The following is a 21,694-nucleotide window of genomic DNA, read 5'->3' as shown; positions in this document are numbered from 1 at the left end:
AGATAACAATGCTTCATTTTTTTTCCACATATACAAACACTACGTGTTAATTTGCTTATTTGCTCACTCTCTGTCTTCTGCCCTAGAACAGAAGATGAGACCTCATAGTTAAGACCTTAGCTATACCAGAATCCAGTCAGACAAGAGTGCTGCCCTCACGAACACTGCGCCCCTCACGAACAGTGCTGCCCTCACCAACAGCTGTCTGACTGGATGCGGCTATAGCAAATCTTCAAGTCCCAACCCACTTTCTGACCCATCATGGATGTGCATTAAATATTTGTTAAATAAATTAAATAATGGCTTAGGTTTTCCTCCCCGTTACACTATAAACTCCTTGAGAGCAAGTGTCGTGTGTTATTCATATTTGTAAACCAGAATCTAAATATATGCTTAGCACAAGACAAATTGTCCATAAGCAGTTGTGGAATATGTAAATGAAATAATACATTAAAAATATTTGGTCAGTGTTCTTATATATACAAAATGTGTAAACCAACCCCAGAACAGTGTCTACACCACTGAAACATTCAATACATGTGGAATGAATACATTATCCTTAAATGAATAAATGGGCAGAGTATGCACACGGGTAGCTGATTCTTCTTGCTGCATTTGTACCTAACATCCATGATAAGCCAGGACTTAAAAACACAGTATCTAAAGAAGAAATCAGAACATGTCAGGACTTAAAGTACCGGTTTTGTGCTGATAGTTATAATCTGTCATTCAAAGCCCAATGTCTTTCAGGTGTTCATGTTTACTCTTCTTCCCAATTACAGCAAAATCAGAAAACATCTACAACTTTAATACAACTATTATCTATGATTTCAGAAAATGTTACTCAGTCACAAAGTGTGGCCTTGAAATCACTTTTTAAAGTACAATAGACTAATTTGGTAAGAAGTTGCTGAAAAGTGCATGTTCATTAATCATTAAAATCCTTTAACTTGTTTCAGTTGTCATTCAGAACAATAAAAAGAATCTCTTTGAACCAAGTTGTTGATAAGAAACTCAGTCTGAAAGTGAGGTTTGAGGCTCAGAGGGGTGTGAGGAGAGGAAAAATCATTCTTTGTAAATAATTTTCTCTTTTTTAAGCAAAACATGTGTTTGGATTAAAAGCAATCATTCTTTCATGCTTATATTTTGGAATAGAATCTTATGTAGCAATCACAAAATTAGGACCATAAGTGATGATGGACTTCATAAATGATCAGTTCACAATAAAACAAAAAGAAAACAAGTGCAATTAAAAATTTAATATTTTTCTATTATCTTTGCCCTACCTGGAAAACACACTTTTTCTGTACTGATTTCACAGGGAAAATAGTCATACATTTAAAGTAGGTATTATTTCCCTTTTGTCAGTGAGGGAAGTGAGGCACAGGGAAACTCGGTCATTATTTGCCAGACAGAATTTAGTACTTTCTGAATCTCCATGGAACTCTCCAAGCCCTTCATGTGAACATGCTCTCCATGTTAGTGGTTCTCAGTCCTTCTGTAAGAGAATTCTTACTGAAGACCTTGTTAGAAATTCTCAGCCCTCCATTGGAACTTACTGAATTAGAAATGCTGAGATTGGGTGGGTAGAAGTCAGTGATCTGTGTTTTAAGAACCCCTCTAAGTGATTTTGCTTCATGTTCAAGTTTAAAACCACTGCTCCCGTTGAAATTCCTTGCTTCCTGAGCTCTAGCAGAACCTAGCATTCCCACTCCCTGGTCGGCAGACCTCAGAGCTTGTCCCTTCCTTCACACCGCCTGCCTCTTGGTCTGTTCTCCATCTCTTTCCCCTTATTTTTTGCTTGAATTTCTTTTCCTTGTGATTTTCTCATGTAGGAACAAACTTGCTATTCCTGATTCTGCCATTTACCTTTGCCTAGATCTTCTTCTTATAGAAGATTTACACTTCTGGGTGTGATAGCTGGGAGGCTACGGAAATCCTACACAGTTTATTAGAGAACTACCCTCCCCCCATCCCCAGCAAATCCTTTCCATCAAAGGCTGCTATGCCATCAAAGTCCTGACCTGGCTCTCCACAGCTTGCTGACCTCCACTGTTATCCACCCAGTGCCTCAACAGCTTACTTTGGCCAGTAATAGTAAACTCAAAGGTTGGGCCCAAGGTTCACTGATATAACACAAGTACCTGGTTCATCCAGTTAGTTTGATGTGACACTTATCACTTTATATAAAACTAACAGCACTGTTATTATGTGTATTTGTTAGGCAGAGTTACAAAAGTCATGAATAACCTCAGTATCAGCTTTGTAATCAGAAACTTAGGCCCTTTCAGGATAAATATCAATGGAAGAAAACACCAAGACTTAACTTGTCAATCCAATACCAAAATGGCTTAAAGTATTGGGATAACCTATCAAATCATATTTTTAGGCATTAAATAGAAAGAGAAAACAATAAATGATTGACCACTGATAAGTTGGATATTTATCCACTTAGTTGTATTATTCTCTGGAGGCCCTAATAATTGTTAGAATACAAAATGAGCTGATTTTCAGAGAAAATTCCTAAGCACTAGTTCCCTAATTTATAAAAATTTTCATAAAGAAGAAAAATAATCACAGAAATCTTGAAAAAACAAAATCTTATTGATCTTCCTAGGTTCATATTATTCATGTGTTCAATTATTTGGTGGAGTTCTATGACAATGTGAAACTAAGTCATTGTATGAACTCTTTTTTTAAAAAAAGAATTTGACTAACTATGATTGATTCCCTATGACTGCCATGGGAATAAAAATCATTAATTACAAAATCTTAAATCAAAAAATCTTTATTGATTATACCACAATTTAATAGGAAAGGAAAAAAGATGAATAGATGTTCACTGCCTCTTATAACTTTATTAGAGAAGCAAAAGCATAATCCCCTATGTATTCTACATTATAACTTAAAAAACTTGGGTCAAAGAGGGAAAAAATAAAAACACTGGGGTAGAAATTTTAAGGTGTACTATTATATATGTACTATGCCAAATTCACCTGTAATTTACTTTACAGTAGGAACAATGGTACCTGCCATAGCTTAGTGTTGTCATTATTTTTGTAACTGTAGGATGGAATTTTTTGAGGCAAAAAAAATATTCCTGAGATTTTATAAATATTTCCACAATATTTTATGAAGTACTGGATCCTGGTGTCACAGCTACCTTTGGATCATCAACCCATAAACAAATACCTATCAATGAACTAATTTCTCAGGCAATTAGTACCAAAAATAATACTGATGTTAAGTTTTTGTATAATCCCTAGAGAAAACAGGAAGGAATCCACAGAAAGAGCTCATTGCAAAAGCATCGACAAAACAAAGCAGAGTCAGAAAAGAGCAATCAAATTTTATTTTCAATATGAACCACAGAGCTTGCTAAGGAAATTTCAACTTCCAAAAATTTTTTAAATGAAGTTGCTCCAATTTTTATTTCCAAATATGTACAGCTGCTTAGCTCTTGGCAAAAAGACTGATAAATGAGAATGTGTGTCAGAATTTTAGGAGAAAAAAAATGAATCCATAACATATTGTAAAATGAATTATCAGCTCTCTTGTCAGCTAAAAAAAATCATTTTAATAAGTTATTCAAAAAGTCTTGTGAAACCAAGGTAATTATATGTCACTGACCTCTACTTATAATTGTCATAACTAATCAAATATAATAAGCAGAATATGAAAAATGTTTAATAGTTTGATACCATCCAAAGGATTGGCAAATTAAACACTGTGCTTAAATTACTTATCTAGATAAAACATAACTATTACCAGATTAAGAAGTTCACAAAAAATAAGTTCCTTTTTACTTATATCTTTGTTTCTTTGTTGTTTTTTTTTATTCTGACATGTATCATTATGGAACTACTTAATAGTTCTATTCTCCAATTGTCCAAACAAACTCTTAGATGCCCCCACCAAATCCATCCAGAAAAGGAAACCACTATAATTTGTATAATTTAATACAACCCATTTATAGGTTATTTGAGAACATGCATGATTTTAGCAAGTTATTAGTTGGATAAAGAACATTTAGTATTTTTTTAGAATAAAATGAAGTAGTACTAAAGGGTTACACTTTAGTTATCAATTTTTACTTCTGAAAAAGATTATTTCAAAATCTCTTAAAAAACTCATGTTCTAAAGTAGCTAATAAAACTAATAAAATATAAACTCCATGAGCAAAGAGATCATTGTTGGTTTTTTCACTAATATATTCCAAACACCAAGAACAGTGCCTGTTACTTAAAAGGCACTCAATATTTGTCAAACAGATAAATAAATCATACCAAAATATCTATATTTATTTCTTTAACAAATTTTGACTTCATTGATTTTATAAAATAGTGTCTTCGACTTAAGATTTTCAATGACTTGTTATACTATTTTGCTACTTTAACATGCATAATATACAATATCAGTGTGCTCATGTATAGAAATTAATGTTTTCAAAGTACTATATCTCAAACATTCTCCCTTTCAATATTTAGAAGTTTTAAAGAAGTACAAAGTGTGTTATGTTCTTTCAATAAATAAATACCTTGCCCCAAATTACTCAATTATTTAATAAAATGTTTGTTATCATTTATCTATCATAATTTCTCACCTAATCATTCTTTAATTACATGAAAATTCATTTTAATTCTTAGCCTATATACATCAGATATACCTGAATAAGAGGCTTAATCCTAAAACTCTGAGAAGAGTCTTGAGTTGCAAGAGGGAAATTACCTAAAAGAAGAGTAAACATTTCAAGTCAGCCTTTTAGGTTTCTGGGACTGGGAACAGGAACCACTGTCCAGGGAAACAGGCCAATATTGTGACTAATGGATTTTCAATCTGAGAGTCAATACAGATCTCAGAGATCATCTACTCCAAACATTTCATTTTATAGTTAAGAAAAGCTGAAGTTCAACAAGAGTAAATTAATTATGTAATCTCATATAACCAACAGACAGCGGAACCAGATTAGAATTCCAGATTTCTGACTCTTTCCAGTTTAATTTTTACTACATTGATACAAAGAAACACAGCAATGAAATAATGTATTTTTGATGATCTCCATTTTAGAAAAAGGGTGTTGAAGTTTGAGGGAATCAAATACTACCAGAATGCCAGATTTTGAACAGACACTGTACTACGTACAAGAATAACTGAAACAATGACATCTGCCCATTTTTATACAAAGCCACCCATATGCAATTGACAGTTTCAGCTCTGTATAATGTTTCTATATTTCATCATCTCTATATGACTCCATGTGCCCCCTACCTCTCCTATCCCCACCTTACTTCTTCTGTTACAAGATAATATTTTGCATGGTGTGAGAAGCTTATTTCTGCTGTAAAAACAGAACCCTAGCTCAGCAGCCCATTTTTCTGCTATCGATTTGGAATCTAACAACTGACTGGTTTCACAAACTGCCAGAGAAACAAGATTGAAGCCATGTGTCAAGGCATCTCCCGCAGAAACAGCTCAAGTATAAGCACTGCTGTAAGCAGGAAGGCTGGCTCAGAAACACCAATCAGCAGTATCAAGTGCAACCTTAAAACAAGGCAATTCACTATGTTTAAGAATTACCTCTTGGGTAAGCAGTTGTTTAAAATGAGTAATCAGTACTTTCTAACAGACTTCAGAGGGATGATATTACATTGATACCCACTAAAATTAACAAAATAAGTCCAAGCAATTCCATTTGTATCATCCCTTAATGATTTCATTGCCCAGAGACCGCTGACACAATGAGAGTTGGGTGCATTGTCTTCTTGCCTTCTGAGAACCTTTCAGGCATTTATCATTATTACATGGTGAATGTAGACCACACACAATGTTAGTTTCTTCCTAGCACCAACCCAGAAATGTCCAAAGAAATCAGTTCAACATTGTCACTAAGAATTGGACTCAAAATACTTCACTCAAAATAGATGTCTATTCCAAAAAGTAGAATGCTTTTTGGGTGGCTGGAAGATTGTGGTTCCCATAACCTCAAGAAACTTTCTACTTTAAGAATCATTATAGTTTGGTTTGAGAGCATTTTTATTTGATTTGGGGCTGAATACATTTATGGGTAATGTACTTGGTCTATGTCAGACTTGTAAAATGGTTGAATGTTGCTTTAGATACTTTACATCAAGTTATAAATTACAGTGACTTTCATCTTAGGTTAATTTCACTTTTCAAAGTTATTTTTCAAATGGCAGAATATAACCTAAAAGCTATTATGCAAAGGACTTTTGCCTTTAAGTTATAAATCTGTGTTCTAGTACCTTTAAATATAATTCATCAAATATTTAAAGAACAATTTCCAAGTCCAAAAAAATATTTCCATCATTTTAGGGGCACTTTTAAAATATAGTTTTAAAAGTTGGAGGTCATCTTTGAAAGGATTATGTGAACTCAAACTTAGATCAACTCTCCAAATGCAAAATATTTTAGGTGAGTTTCTAAGTTTAAGAACTGAATTCTTTCCTACTATTTTACTTACAAAAGTAAATGGTTTTCTTTTTTCCACATCCTCTCCAGCACTTGTTTGTTGATTTGTTAATTATGGCCACTCTGACAGGTGTGAGGTGATACCTCACTGTGGTTTTAATTTGCCTCTCTCCGATGGCTAGTGATGTTGAGCCTTTTTTAATATGTCTATGGGCCCTCTGTATGTCCTCCTTGTAGAAGTGTCTATTCAGGTCCTTTGCCCCTTTTTTAATTGGATTGTTTGTCTTCCTGGTGTTGAGTCGTGTGAGTTCTTTATATATTTTGGAAATTAAACCCTTGTCCAATGTATCATTGGCAAATATGTTCTCCCACATAGTCGGTTCCCTTTAGATTTTAATGATTTTTTTTAGCCGTGCAGAACCCTTTTAGATGGATGTAGTCCCATTTGTTTATTTTTTCCTTTACTCCCCTTGCCCTAGGAGATACATCAGCAAAAATATTGCTGTATGGAATATCTGAAATTTTACTGCCAGTGTTTTTTGCTAGGAGTTTTATTGTATCATGACTTATATTTAAGTCTTTTTTTCATTTTGAGTTTATTCCGGTATATGGTATAAGCTGGTGGTCTAGTTTCATTTTTTTTTTTGCATGCACCAGTCCAGTTCTCACAAGATCATTTATCGAAGAGGCTATTTTTACTCCATTTTACACTCCTGTCCCATCTGTCAAATATTAATTGACCATAGAGACAGGGGTTTATTTCTGGGCTCTCTATTCTATTCCACTGATCTGTCTGTTCTTATGTCAATTCCAGACTATTTGGATTACAGTAGCATTGTAGCGGTTTGATACCAGGTATTGTGAAACTTCCAACTCTGCTCTTCTTTCTCAAGATTGCTGAGGCTATTTGGGGCCTTATTTGGTTTCATCTAAATTTTTGAAATATTTGTCCTAGGTCTGTGAAATATACCATTGTTATTTTAATAGGAATTGCATCAAATCTATAGGTTGCTTTGAGTAGTACGGACATTTTAATGATGTTAATTCTTCCAATCCATGAACACGGTATATGCTTCCATTTATTTGTGTCTTCCTCAATTTCTTTCTTCAGTGTTCTACAGTTTTCCGAGTACAGGTCTTTTACCTCCTTGGCTAAATTTATTCCTAGGTAATTTATTTTTGTTGTTGTTTCTACGGTAAATAGGACTTTTTTATTAGTTTCTCTTTCTGATAGGTCATTGTTGGTGTACAAAAATGCCATCAATTTCTGAATATTGACTCTGCATCCCGCTATTTTGCCAAATTCGCTTAGTAGGTCAAGTAGTTTTTTTGGTGGGGCTTATAGGATTTTCTATGTACACTATTATGTTGTGTGCAAATAATGACTGTTTTACTTCCTCCTTCCCATTTAGGATGCCTTTTGTTTCTGCCTCTGTCTGATCACTGTCGCTAGAACCTCCAGTACTATGCTGAATAAGAGTGGTGAAAGCGGACACATTTGTCTTGTTCCTGATCCTAAGGGAAAGACTTTTAATATTTTCCCCCAATACCAAGTAGGGATTTAAAGGTATGTGTTACTATTCTGTTTGATTTAAATAACTGTTATCAAACAGCATATTTTTGAATTTCAAAGTAATACATGATATTTGTAGTAAATTGGAAGAATATAAGTAGGTGCCACATACTAATGAAATTATGGTTCTTAACTTTTTCTGTCTGAATTATCTCACATAGAATAATATTCTGCAAGCAACAAATGAACAAACAAAAGCTCATAGACATGGACAACAGTACAATGGTTACCAGAGGGAAAGGAAAAAGGTAGTAGAGAGTAAAGGGAGGGAGTCAAATATATGTTGATGGAAGGAGATTTGACTTTGGGTGGTACACACACAATGCAATCAATATACAGATAACATATAATCAAATTATATACTTGAACCTTACATAATTTTATTAACCAATGTCACTCCAATACAATTAATTTAAAACTTAAAAAACATCTCAGTAAGTATTAACAGGTAGAAATATTAAATATTAAATCTTCTCTTTTTCTAATTAAACGTGTTTTCACCTGGTTAGACACACATACTCACGCACACATACACATATACAAAGTAGGTGGAAGAAAATAAGAATCACTTATAAATTTGCCACACAGATAATCACTATTAACATTTTGTTTCATATCCTTCCAGTTTTCCTATAAATATTTATGCTTATACTTTTAAATTTTAACTTCTATATTTTAATATTTTCAGTATCTTAAATTCTGGAGTTTTTCCTAATATAAAACAACAGTGTAATACAGAGATTTAAATACCACTTGGTTCTTTGATTTTATATATATTCAATCTTTTTTCACCATCTTTTTTATTACTCAATCAAGTTTATATCCTACTTAAAATACCATTTCCTAAAACAGTATTATCTTACTTATTCCTCATTTCACTTGAAGTTTTCTGAAATATTTCATAATCCCTTTTCCAGTCTTTCTCAAATTTTGCATATTTTTTGCCACCATTCCCTTTATAAAATACCTTCTCTCATTTAGTGTCTATTGCCATTTTCCTTTTATCTATTCTGATCACATAGCAAAACACTCTCACACTCTTTTGCTAGTTTCTCTCCCACTATTATGCTTTAAGCCTCAGTACTCTCAGCACAGTATCCTGGCCTCTTTTTAAAACATTTTTCTTCTTTTAATAATCCTCCCCAATCCTATCCTAAGGGATCATTTTAAAAAAGAAACTACTGATGTATTATTTTATTTAAATACTGTGGACATATTTTATATCCAATTATCTGATTTAACTGTTCATTGTAAACATTTTCCTAAGTTATTTACTATTCTATAGTATGTTAATGTCTAGGTACAATTTTATTACAGGGAATATATAATGTATTCAATCTGCTGTTAATGAACATTAGGATATTTTCAATATTTATCCTAAACAATGATGCTATGAACATCTTTCCATAAACATCTTTGTGGGTGTTCTGATAATGTTCTTAAATTAATTTTTAAATATAAATTTCTGGGTTGATGGATATAATTATTTTTTATCTGCTTTTTTAAATTTTGCCAAAATGCACTCCAGAAGGGTTATATAAATAAATGAAATTACTTCTCTCCCTAACCCTTAGCTATAGTAGGCATTAACATTTTATTTAATTGTTGTCATGTTTTGTTGTGGGGAGGGAGTGGGAAGAAGGATGAAGAGTAGATAGTTAGGCTGTTCTTTCCATGAGTCACGATGGCGGCTCTTCTGGTGAGCTTTTGATTCTAGCCACACAGGCCATCTGGGACCTAATTTCATGATGCATTCTTTTTCTTAACAGTGGTTACACTACTTATTGAGCTCCAAGGAGTGTTTTTAATGTTTTTTGAAATAAAAAATCTTGGTTGTCAAAACTCACACATTTCCTAAAGAAACCCCTCCATAAAAACCCTGTTTATTCCAGGCAATGTAGAAAAAGAGTAAGGGATAGTGAAAAAGTAGGAGAAAAGCTGGAGAGAATACATCAAGGCAACTTCTGCGGTCTGTCTTGTTCCAAGTGTTGTTGTTGTTTGTTTGTTTTTTTTAAGGAACATTTTTTTTTAGAAGCAGTTCCAATCAAATCCTCAACAATCTGTTGTAAAGCAAAACTTTGGAAGTGGAAAGCTATCTGCTACTTACCTCCAGCTTGGCATTTCAAACTGTCCCTGGCTCCTGATTTTCCTGTCACTCTTAATGATAATACCATTGTTCTATACACCTAAAATTGAAAATTTCAAGTCATCCTTGAAACCCTACTCTCTCAATTCTATATTCAAAATGTTTCCTACATGACTTCCATTCTCCTAACAACCACTTCACGTGAGGAATTCACTGCCTTTCACTTTGAACAGGGGCTTTTAAAGTATTAATGAGGACCTACAAGAACCAGGGAAAAATTGGAAGTGAACCAGAGATGGGTAGGAGACCAGGACTTTGAGACCCAGCTTTGCTTTAACTAGATGCAATAGGTGGGTTGTGGGTAGGACGGTCAGATCAAGCAAATAAAAACTTGAATTTTATTAAAATAATAAATACATTTGTATTATAAGTATGTGCCAAATATTGCATGGGACATACTCATACTAGAAAAATTTCTTTTGTTTGTTGACTTGATGATAGCCACTGTGACAGGAGGGAGATGGTATCTCAATGTGGTTTTGATTTGCATTGCTCTAGCGATCACTGACGTTGAGCATCTTTTCATATGCCTACTGGCCATCTGTATGTTCTCTTTGGAGAAGTGTCTATTCAGGACTTCTACCTGTTACTTACTGGGTTTGTTTTTGTTTTTGGTATGGAGTTTTGTAAACACTTTATAAATTTTTGATATTAACCCCTTATCGGATGTATCGGCAAATCTATTCTCCCATTCTGTGGGTTGCCTTTCTATTTTGTTGATGTTTTCTTTTGCTGTTTTATATTTAAAAAATGTCTATGGAACCACATAAGGCCCCACAGAGCAACAGCAATCCCGAGAAAGAAGAATCAAGTTGAAGAAATCACGCTCCATAATATCAAACTCTATTGCACGGCCATAGTAATCAACACAGCCTGGTAGTGGCATAAAAACAGACACATAGGTCAATGAAACAGAATAGAGAGTATGGAAATAAGCCCACACCTTTATGGTCGATATTAGACAGAGGAAGCAAGAACATACAGTGGGCTAAAGATAGTTTACTCAACGAATGGTATTGGGAAAATTAGACAGATATGTGCAGAAAGAATTAAACTAGACCGCCTTCTTACACCACACACAAGAACAAATTTAAAATGGATTAAAGAATTAAGTGTTAGACCCCAAACCATAAAAATCCTAGAAGAAAACATAGGCAACAAAATCTTGAACATTGCCCGTAGCAATATTTTATCAGATATATCTCCCCAGGCAGGGGAACCAAAAGAAAAAACAAACAAATGGGACTACATCAAACTAAAAAGTTTTTTCACAGCAAAAGAAAACATCAACAAAATAAAAAGGCAACCCTCAGAATGGGAGAATAGATTTGCCGATACATCCGATAAGGGGTTAATATCAAAAATTTATAAAGTGTTTACAAAACTCCATACCAAAAACAAAAACAAACCCAGTAAGTAACAGGTAGAAGTCCTGAATAGACACTTCTCCAAAGAGAACATACAGATGGCCAGTAGGCATATGAAAAGATGCTCAACGTCAGTGATCGCTAGAGCAATGCAAATCAAAACCACATTGAGATACCATCTCCCTCCTGTCACAGTGGCTATCATCAACAAGTCAACAAACAAGTGCTAGAGAATATGTGGGGAAAAGGGAGCCCTTTTGCACAGGTGGTGGGAATGCAGACTGGTGCAGCCACTGTAGAAAACAGTATGGGGATACCTCAAAAAATTAAAAATGCATCTGCCTTTTGACGCAGCAACCCCACTTCTGGGATTACAACCAAAGGAACCCAAAACACTAATTCAAAAGAACATAAGCACCACTATGTTCATTGCACCATTATTTACAACCACTAAGATATGGAAGAAGCCTCAAGTGTCTATCAGTAGATGAATGTATAAAATAACTATGGAACATTTACCCAGCGAAATACTACTTGGATGTAAAAAAGAAGAAAAATTTACCCTTTGTAACAGTATGGGTGGATCTGAAGAACATTATGCCAAGTGAAATAAGCCAGCCAGAGAAAAATAAATACCATATGATTTCACTCATATGTGGAATCTGACAAACAACCTGGACTAACAAGAAAAACGGGGACAGACTCACAGATAGGATGACAGCTAAGTTGTGTGTGGGTGGGATGGGGGGTTAGGGTATGAAGGGATTGAGCAAAAAGGTTAAAGGACTTGTGAACATGGATAACAGTGTGCTGATTACCAGGGGGATGGGCAATGAGAAAAAATATAATTTTAAAAAGAGAAAAATTCTTGCATCCCAAAAAATAAAAAATAATTTCTATTATTTATCTGAAATTCAACTTAAACTGAACACCCTGTACTTTACCTGGGAGCCCTGGTTGTGCGTAATAGGGAGAGGGGTAGGTGATGGTACTTGAGTCAAGAATTCAAGATATCAACACCTTAACTATGTCTCCTTTATCAAGTCTAACATATGGTCTGTTTCACAAATCACCGTGATTATTTTCACAGCTGTCTATATTCTGAAGGTCCACATCTCTTGGAACCTGAACTCTAGGCAGTTGTACTTCATGGCATACAGGTAAATATTTGACCAAGTTCTAATACTTGTAGAGAACCTAGGTCACTGTATCTGGTTCGTGTGGAAGGGGTAGTAATTGTACTTTATTTTAAAACCAGGGTAGGGTCATCCTCAAAAAAGAATTTTAATGTACAGATTTAAAAATATTTTTCAATGTGAAGTTAACCAAGAGAATAGGATACAAAACTGTATCTATATAACATATACATATCATATATACAGACACAGAATAAATATATTGATATATGTTACATATTTTATACAAATACATATATATAGCAAAAACTAGAAGAAAAGACACCACAAAATTTAATTCTGGTTATTTCTAGGTGATGGGTCATGGTTGAATTTTTTTAGATGTTTTGGCATTTTCTAAATTTTCTATACAACCTCATTAAGAAGATTTCTAATACTGCTCAGTCTCAATGTGGAATTTTATTTACAGTAAATGTACAGCATAACTTTTAAAAAATTCCATTTCCCCAAATACTCTCAAACACCCAATACATCTTCCAAAGTCTTTCTTTTTCTCTCACACTTCAAAATCCCCTCAAATCTGACTGTATTAGTCAAAACACTTTAAGTTCAAGTCTTAAACAACCCATGCAAAGTAACTTACACTTTAAACAAAAGAAAACATATTGGTTTATATATCTAAAAAGTTCAAGATAGTTTGACTACCAACATAGCTATATTGTCAAGTTGAATTTTTTGATGCCCTAAAGGTGGATTTTGGGAGCCAGAACAATTATTCACTGAGAAACTGGTATATTAATATTCAATTTTTAAAAGTTACCAATTCAAAACACTTCTTTAAACTTTTAGTTCATTCATTAATTTTATTCTAATTATCAATTGAGCCTACTCTAATAATTTATAATAGAGGCTTTCCAATATAATTATATATAGTCCCTTAAATACTTTTAAACTGTAGCTACAAATGTAATATACTTCATTTCTTTCTGAAGTACACCCAGATTATTAAAGAAGTTTTTCTATGTACTTCAGTAATTTTCATGAAGCTATTCTTATAAACATAATAAACTTTGGGATTTCCTACATGTTATAATATTTTTAAAATACTATAAGATTTAACTAAAAAGCACAAGTTTAAGCAAATTACTTAATTCATTACTCAGTTACCCATTTGTTTCTCTAATAGGATAAAATCTCTCATTTTTTAAAATGCCAAAACTGCACAATCTGTTTCATCAAACACAAAAATATTGTAATACTCTAGGTTTGATCTGTATCATCACTCTCTCCTCAATTTTCAGAGCTAGAATTTTAATTCACTTTAAAGTTACTTAACCCTTAGAAGGCAACTGCCTTGTCAGTTAGCAAGGCTGAGATTATTTGAAGACCAGGGGTATTATCTTGAGCGTGAAATCCAGAACTGTAGACATCAAAGGTAATATTTGTTATAATCCAAAAAACTGAACTAAACTTTCTTTTATCATTAGCATGTCATGGGGTTTGCTTAGTTCACAGAGTCCACCTCTTTGAGTTGTATTCTATCATTTCCTAACTCTTCCACCTTAGTGCAGAAAATTAGTTTTTCAAATAAACTATTTTCTGAGTGACTAATGTTTACATATACACTGTAGTATATATGTATGTGTGTATACCATATGTGTAGCTATATGTATGTGTATGTACACATATACAACTAAATTCCTTAAATGGTCTGTTCTCACATTCTTCAGTTTTCTAAAGATATTTATGTGCCATTTATTGTAGCTGTATGACTGGGTGCCACACTGTACATGCACAACTCCAAGAGGCACCATAGACCATAATGTGAACTGGACTTTCTGAAATTGTGAACTAGGACCTTTAGAAAGATACCAAAGCTGTTGCATGGGACTTTAACATTCTATTAATTTGAAAAAATCCTGTAGTGCTTTATATTATTCTAATCAGCTAGATTTATAACTCTTAAAAATGATTTAAAAAACACAATTAAATTGTCTCCTGTGTCTTAATCTTCAGTTATATCTTTTAAGGTCATATTTCTCATAAGGACAACGATGGAAGAACTCAAAAGTCCTGGGGAAGTCAGCCTTCAGATACAACTTGACCCACTTTAATCAGGGCTCTCTGTTTTCATCTTTCAATTCTGTTGTTTTTCTCACTTTCTTGTTCTCTCTCTCCCTCTCTCTGTCTCTCTCAGCTTCGTTCTAAGGCACTCTCTTCAGGAATGTGGGAAAAAGCAGACACCAGAAGAGCAACTCCGAAGTAAAGTTTAACTCTAAGTTAGAAACTTACTCCCATCACTACATAGCTGTGAGATTGAGGCAAGATATTTGGGTATCTTATTCATAGATGAGGATGATAAGAGTTCTTCTATTACATAATTTTGTAAGAAATAACAAGGCATACATAAAGTAATTTTAGCACAATGGCCGAATATAAACATAGGTTTACCACAAAATGAAGAATTTTGTATTATTCCATTCTCTCTTTACTCTATATTGTCCCATTGTTCTACCAGTTTCTTCTGGCTGACGTAACAACCTCCCTGAGACTTTAGGCAACAAGAACTTGCAAACTTTCATATTCAGAAAATATCAATGCTATAATTTTTAAGGAGCACAAATACTTTTTTCAGAAAATATTTTAAAAATCCTCTCCATAAGCAGCAATTTAACTGAAAAACAACAAAAGAAAATAATAGCAAAGATTTTAGCAGTGTTTCTTTATGTCATTTACTATCAGAGGGCTTTCTTTAATAACTAGGTTTTGTTGATTTACCCAACTTTCGGTAGCTTTAGCCTTATTTAACATGAAATCATGATTTTCTCTGAGCTATTACAAAACATTATCTTTCCCTTCCCAGTGATTTTTCATAAATTAAACAAGGCTCTACGTCTCTCAGCTACCATAGTTCTCCTTTCTTCCCCTAAAGGCATCCACATTCAGTTGCCATTCCCCTCATCTAGTTTCCAGTTCCCGCCTTCAAAACGTCTCTTCATTTGACCTTGCCTAGATTTCAATGTTTTCAATGCACTTTCTCTAATAAAAGAAGCCACAGTTGACTCTTGATTCTTCTATACCAAATTTACTAATTCCTCCTTTAGCATCCCTATAATTGTCTGCCCTGTAAGTATAAATATTGTGTGCTCAATATGCATTTTGGTTCTGCAACTAAATTGTAAGTCATTGACCCCATTTTCAAGATGTCAGTATTGTGCAGAAAAATAATTTTAACAACCTTACTAAAAACAGAAGAATGTTTAAAGGGCAAACAAAGTCAAAACCGAAGTTAGGTACCATGTTTTTTACTCATTTTTTAATTCTCCCCAAGAGCATAGAGCATGCATATAGTAGCATGTACTTAATCTCCTGTAAAAATTTCAATAAAAAATATGCAATATGCTTATCAAATCCAAAAATGACCTGGAACCAAGAGCACTACTCATTTTGATTAATGCACTAAAAAAAGATTCAAAGAGGTCTAAGGATGCTCTAGAATGGTAAGAAAATCCAATTAGACGAGATGTAATAGAATAAAGAATTGTCCTTAGGGAATACCAAGAAAGTATGGAGTAGTATGCCCAGAAATCAAAATTAGAACAAATTCTGAAAACTTCTACTCACTACAAGAGACAAAATCCTAAAAAAAAAAAAAAAAAAAACTTTGTAGATTAATCAAAACAACTTAATCTATCTTCTTATCCACTTGTTCACGCCAAGAACTCACCCCCAAACTCTTCCCTGCCTGGTTCCCACCCCATAACTTCTAAACTCAACCTAAAGTTGAGAATGACTGGTCTTAAGTGCAACATTATATTCTGAGCAGTTTTTTACCACAGGTCAGATTTTCCCTTTAAAATAAGAGATTATTTTAACAATATATTTGCATTGCATATTGTAGATTACAAAGCTGTTTTCACAAATGTCATCTTATTTTATCTTTGCAGAAATCCTCTGAAGTATTCAATAAAGACATTACTATCTTCATTTTTTTGAGTTTTAAATTCAAAGAGACTGATATTTTCCCAAGGACATAGGAGACAGAGCCAAAGTTAAAACCAAAACTGACAATAAAAGTAAAGTTGATATTCCTACTATGGGTGTTTCTTAATAACAAGAGAGTGAAAATATACGCTCTCATGAGGAAATACAGATGGAATTCATTGAAGAAAGCATAGAGAAAAGCTGCTCAGGAAAATATCATACTTTACCTAGGTATGATAATGACCTTGAGTGAATTCTTTATATTTTAAATGTCCCTTCTTGCTTTTCTTGTCTGTCTCTAAAACTTAACTATGTAACTGATAAAAACTAGTAGTTATATATTGGATATCAGCCAATAAAAGAGATAAAATTAATAACCCAAAATATGTTCCCTTAAATATTCATATTTTTCATATAGAGTTTTTCATTACATATAGTGTATTAGTGTGTATGTGTACATAACATATACATTGATTCTATTTATTATATATATTTGTAGACAATCCAAACCTATAAATAACTCCATTAAACTCATTAAACTAAAAGGACATTTTTCTATAGTAATAGTGATCAGTCAATATACAAATAGCTACAGCTGAATTTTAGAGAATTTCAGTATGTAATTTGAGGGCATGGTTTGGCTCACATTACTGGGTTGTCCTACCAAAAGCGTGACCAGACCATAGGAACTGAGAAACACATTTATCAAAAGTGAAATGTTCAATGACTCCTTTTACTACGTACTGAATACACTGTGTACCTATCATGATTATGAGGTTATGGCTGAATATTTGGTCTCCTGGTTTTGAACACAAAGGTCTTCATTTATATGCCAGATGATATTTTTCAGGTGATGCATGAGATTCCAAGGTAGGTAAACTGAGAATATACAGAAACCCACATAAATACCAGATGATTAGTGATAAAAATTCCACCCATTTTTGCAGAAAGCCATTTTTATAGCAACCGAAGAGAAGTTACAAAGTTGTTAAGTAACAGACTAGAGATGTGTGGATAATAACTGAATAAATTTTTACTTATTTTTTACTATTTTTTAATATAATTTGAAATATCAAATCCAATCTGGTTAAGTGGGCCTGACTCACTTCTTGCCTTTAATATTATGTGCCACATATATAAAGGAACTGCTTTCACAACATCAACACAAACTTTATCATAGTTCACTATACCTTTTGCTCATATCATTTAGCATGTCTTGAATTTTATGTTTTCATGACTCGTTAAGTCTTATATTCCTACCCCCCACCAGAGACTATGAGGACAAGGACCATGATTTTGATTTGCATATCACTGCATCCTAGAACCTAGCAGAGGTGTTAAATGGGTAGATGACCAGAGGAGCAGAAGGTGTGGCTTCAGATATGTCTTCAGTACATTGAATGAAACAATGGCATATCTGAGATGGTCCAGTTGTCCTCAAAAGTGAAATGTTCAATGACTCCAGTCCCACAGAAAAAAAAATGTACATATGCTTGCAATGTCACAGAACCTAACCGAAATTTACTAACCTCATTTTCTTCGCTACATTTTTGTTTAAAATATTTTATATTCACAAATAATGACTATTTCTGAATACTTAAAATTGTGTAATAGGTGAGTTTGAGGACACTGGAAACTACAGCATTGCTCATGGAAGAAGAGTAATTTGGGACCTCATGGAAATAAAAAAAAAAAAAAAAATGAATGGGTCAACAGAGTCCTGTGGCTAGAGGAAGACCAGGGTGGAGTTTTATGAAAGAACTGAAGCACTGTGTAGGAATGAAAAGACGCCCAAAATAAACTGTACCTAAAACTGACAGAAGTGGCCTCTGGTCTACATGCCTCTCTCATAAAGCACGTGGTACACTGACGGAAACCTTCTAGCTTCCATAGACATCAGTCCAAAACAACTGCAAGAGAGCATGTTGTGTTCTTTATAGACAGAGAAAGCCTGTCATCTTAACCTATGTTATTTCTTCACAATTTTAAAAACTTCAGTTTTGTAGACAGGGAGTCCTTTTATGGTGGACAATTCTACTTGTTCAAAATTCACAACAGTATTTTTTTAAAATAACATGTTCATACACCAGGGTACACAATGGTAGTTGACCATACTCATATTCACAGCTTCTCCAACCCTGTACTTGTCTTTTCCTTCCTTGACTTTTCCCATTTAGATTCTGATGTGTCAGAATCACAGTGCGTTCAGAGATCTTAACTTGCACATGTCTAGGCAGACATTCCCATACTGAGCTCCACAACCTGTTTTCTTTATCCTCATATTTTTAAATTTCCTACTATGTTGTGCATTTTTCAGTTCTTAACATATGTGTTGTATTTAATGGGAAAAAATCAAAGCAAAAATATAATAATAATAATAGAAGAAGAAGAAAGAGGGGGAGCAAAGGGAGGGAGGAGGAGGAGGAGAAGAGGAAGTCTCTGCTTAATGTGAAAGTATCTGGCCAGGCTCAGCACCTTTACTAGTCATGTCTGTGCTAGGGATTCCACTGCAAATGCTCTTCAAAAGTCCTCTTTCTCTTTTATAGCATGAACAACATTTCATCTCCATCATTTTTTCTCATCTACCTTGATGGTGAACATCTCCTATAAATCCAGTTCTTGCTCTAGAACTAATGTTTTGAACATATTTCCTATTTTGATCTCCCTACCTCAGTTCCTTAAAAGGACTCAGATCTTTTTGTTTATGGTTTTGTTTTGTCTGCAGCCAAAAGCAAATCCAATCCCATCCACCCCAGATTTCAGGAATGTCTGCATGGGTCAGAGCCTGGAGCCCTTTACTTCCCCCACAGGGACATCCTGAGCGGGGCCTAGGAGGGGTCCTAATTTTAAGGGAACCTCTGTGAATTTAAGGTCTGAAAGTTGAAATCAACATATTAATAAAAGAACAAAGAAATAAAAATCAATTTTTAAGGTTGTCACTGTTAAATCCTAGAACATGCTCAGAGGACTGTTGAAATTACAGCGATTTAAACTGATATTTTAAAACTACAGATTTTGTGTAGACCAAAGAAAGAAATTTGAATTGATTATCTACTACTCACATGTGTGCTCTAATGGCAAGAAATCCAGTTATTACCTAATGTGCCTCATAGATTCAATCACACATGAAGTTTAAAAATGAAGTCAGGCAAATGGGAAGTCTCCCTAAGGTTCCCACATTGTTTTTCCATCTAAACCATTTGGCAGGAGTCAGGTAGATGTATTCACATCTGCCTGTCCAGGACCAATATAAGAACTTCCCTTCACATTTTGTTGAGTTTATTATTTACTGAAACTCAGAATATAAATATGTTGCCCAGAATCAGTCAAACACCAACCCACTGACAACCACTGGTATATTACCAAAGGAGATATAGCGGAGAGCCCCCAAAGGCTAGAAATCAAGACAGTTATATTAGATTTCCCTAGAAGTTGGAAACTCATGGTGCGTCACGACATGGGTGCCTTGGGGGGAAAAAAACAAGTTTAGTTTAATTCCTAGGCTATAAAAATAAGAAAAGATGGAAGGGAAAAGAGAAAACCAAAACACTAGACCTAGCTAAGGCCACTACAGGAGGGACAGTGAGGCTAAATAACCATCAAGTAGGCTGTGTTTCCCTCTTAATTGGCAGGAAGATACATCAGACTTGAGCACATCATGAGCAACCTGAAGGGAAAAAGGTTCAGTGACATCATCACACAATGCCGGAAACATGCACAGCTACTAGAATCAAGTCATGGATGTTGATATTCGATGGGATCTAACAATGAGCTGATCTTTGAGAGCTAAAGTGACTTTCTCAGTGACATAGACTGTAAATGACAGTCCTGAGTCTACAATTGCTGACTCCTACTTCAGAAGCCTTTCACACTAAGCACGGTCTAATAAGGGACACATCTCTGTCAGCAAATGCTAACTTGAGATGCCTTGATCTTGTGGTCTTCCTCAACAGATACTAAGGAAGCGTATCCTCCCTCAATTTCAAGCTGGCATCTGTCAATGTAAGCTAACAACAAAATAAAATCCAGAAGAGCCTGTGGGATTTACAATGTGCGTAGGATGAGGGAATAAAGATCCAAAAAATAGAGTACAAAAACTCTAATGAATATTTTTTAAAAGGCACTGTGTCATCTGACTATATTTAATCTTTTCATTATTTTACCTCAACCATATAGAGCTTCTCTGAAAATTTTCTAAATACATTACCCTTGAACAATTTACAATTGCATAGGTTATATAATCAATTTTATGTAAAGAAGAAGGTTAAAGGCAACAAAATATTTACTGTGTAATTAAACTGTTTAATTGAATTCAACACTTTGGAAATTTAAATTGAAATTTATATACCTCCATTGTTTAATAAGAAAATTTTACAGATGAAACTATATCAATAGAAAATAAATCATGATATCATTTATTGCTTTAGTTCCTCATCTGGGTCGTGAATTATTTAAAAAATAAAACATATATGTCATGTCAGACTACTGCTAATAATTTTAAATAATGAGTGTTATTAATTTGAATAACTTGTTCTTTGTATCTTAAAAACATAAAAGTAAAAGAAAGCATAAAAAATAAAGAAAGCTGAAAACGACTTTTTTAATTCAAAATTATTTTCAAAAAGTAGCTAGAATAAAGACAAACTTCTGTAAATGTCTTCTTTCCCTACTCTCATTTTAATTTATATTCCAGTGGTTTATGATCAGAGTTGAGCGTATAAAATCAGGTGTTTAGTGTTAATTTCCTGATGCTAACTTACAACCCAAACATTTTTTAATCTATAAGTGCCAGATTCTTGAAACTTCAGCTGAACCAGAAGCAAGGCATACAGGGAGAGTCCTGGAGAATGCCAAGTATGACAAGGAGGCAGACCCAACGGGATGAAGCAACTTGTAACAAGAAACTCAGCAAAGGAATCAGCTGCCTGCCAGGTCATTACAGTCATCAGAGCACTTCCAGGCCTTGCATCACCTACTGAGACACTTGCTAACAATTCAAAGCAGAGATAACATTATCATAGTATCATTTTATCTAAGGACCACCCAAAATCTCTTGAGA

The sequence above is a fragment of the Pteronotus mesoamericanus genome, unplaced genomic scaffold (assembly GCF_021234165.1).
Source record: "Pteronotus mesoamericanus isolate MK-2021 breed Mesoamerican mustached bat unplaced genomic scaffold, CSHL_Meso_final contig_20, whole genome shotgun sequence".
Lineage (NCBI taxonomy): Eukaryota > Metazoa > Chordata > Mammalia > Chiroptera > Mormoopidae > Pteronotus > Pteronotus mesoamericanus.
The sequence above is the reverse complement of the archived record's forward strand: the minus strand, read 5'-3'. Positions refer to the sequence as shown.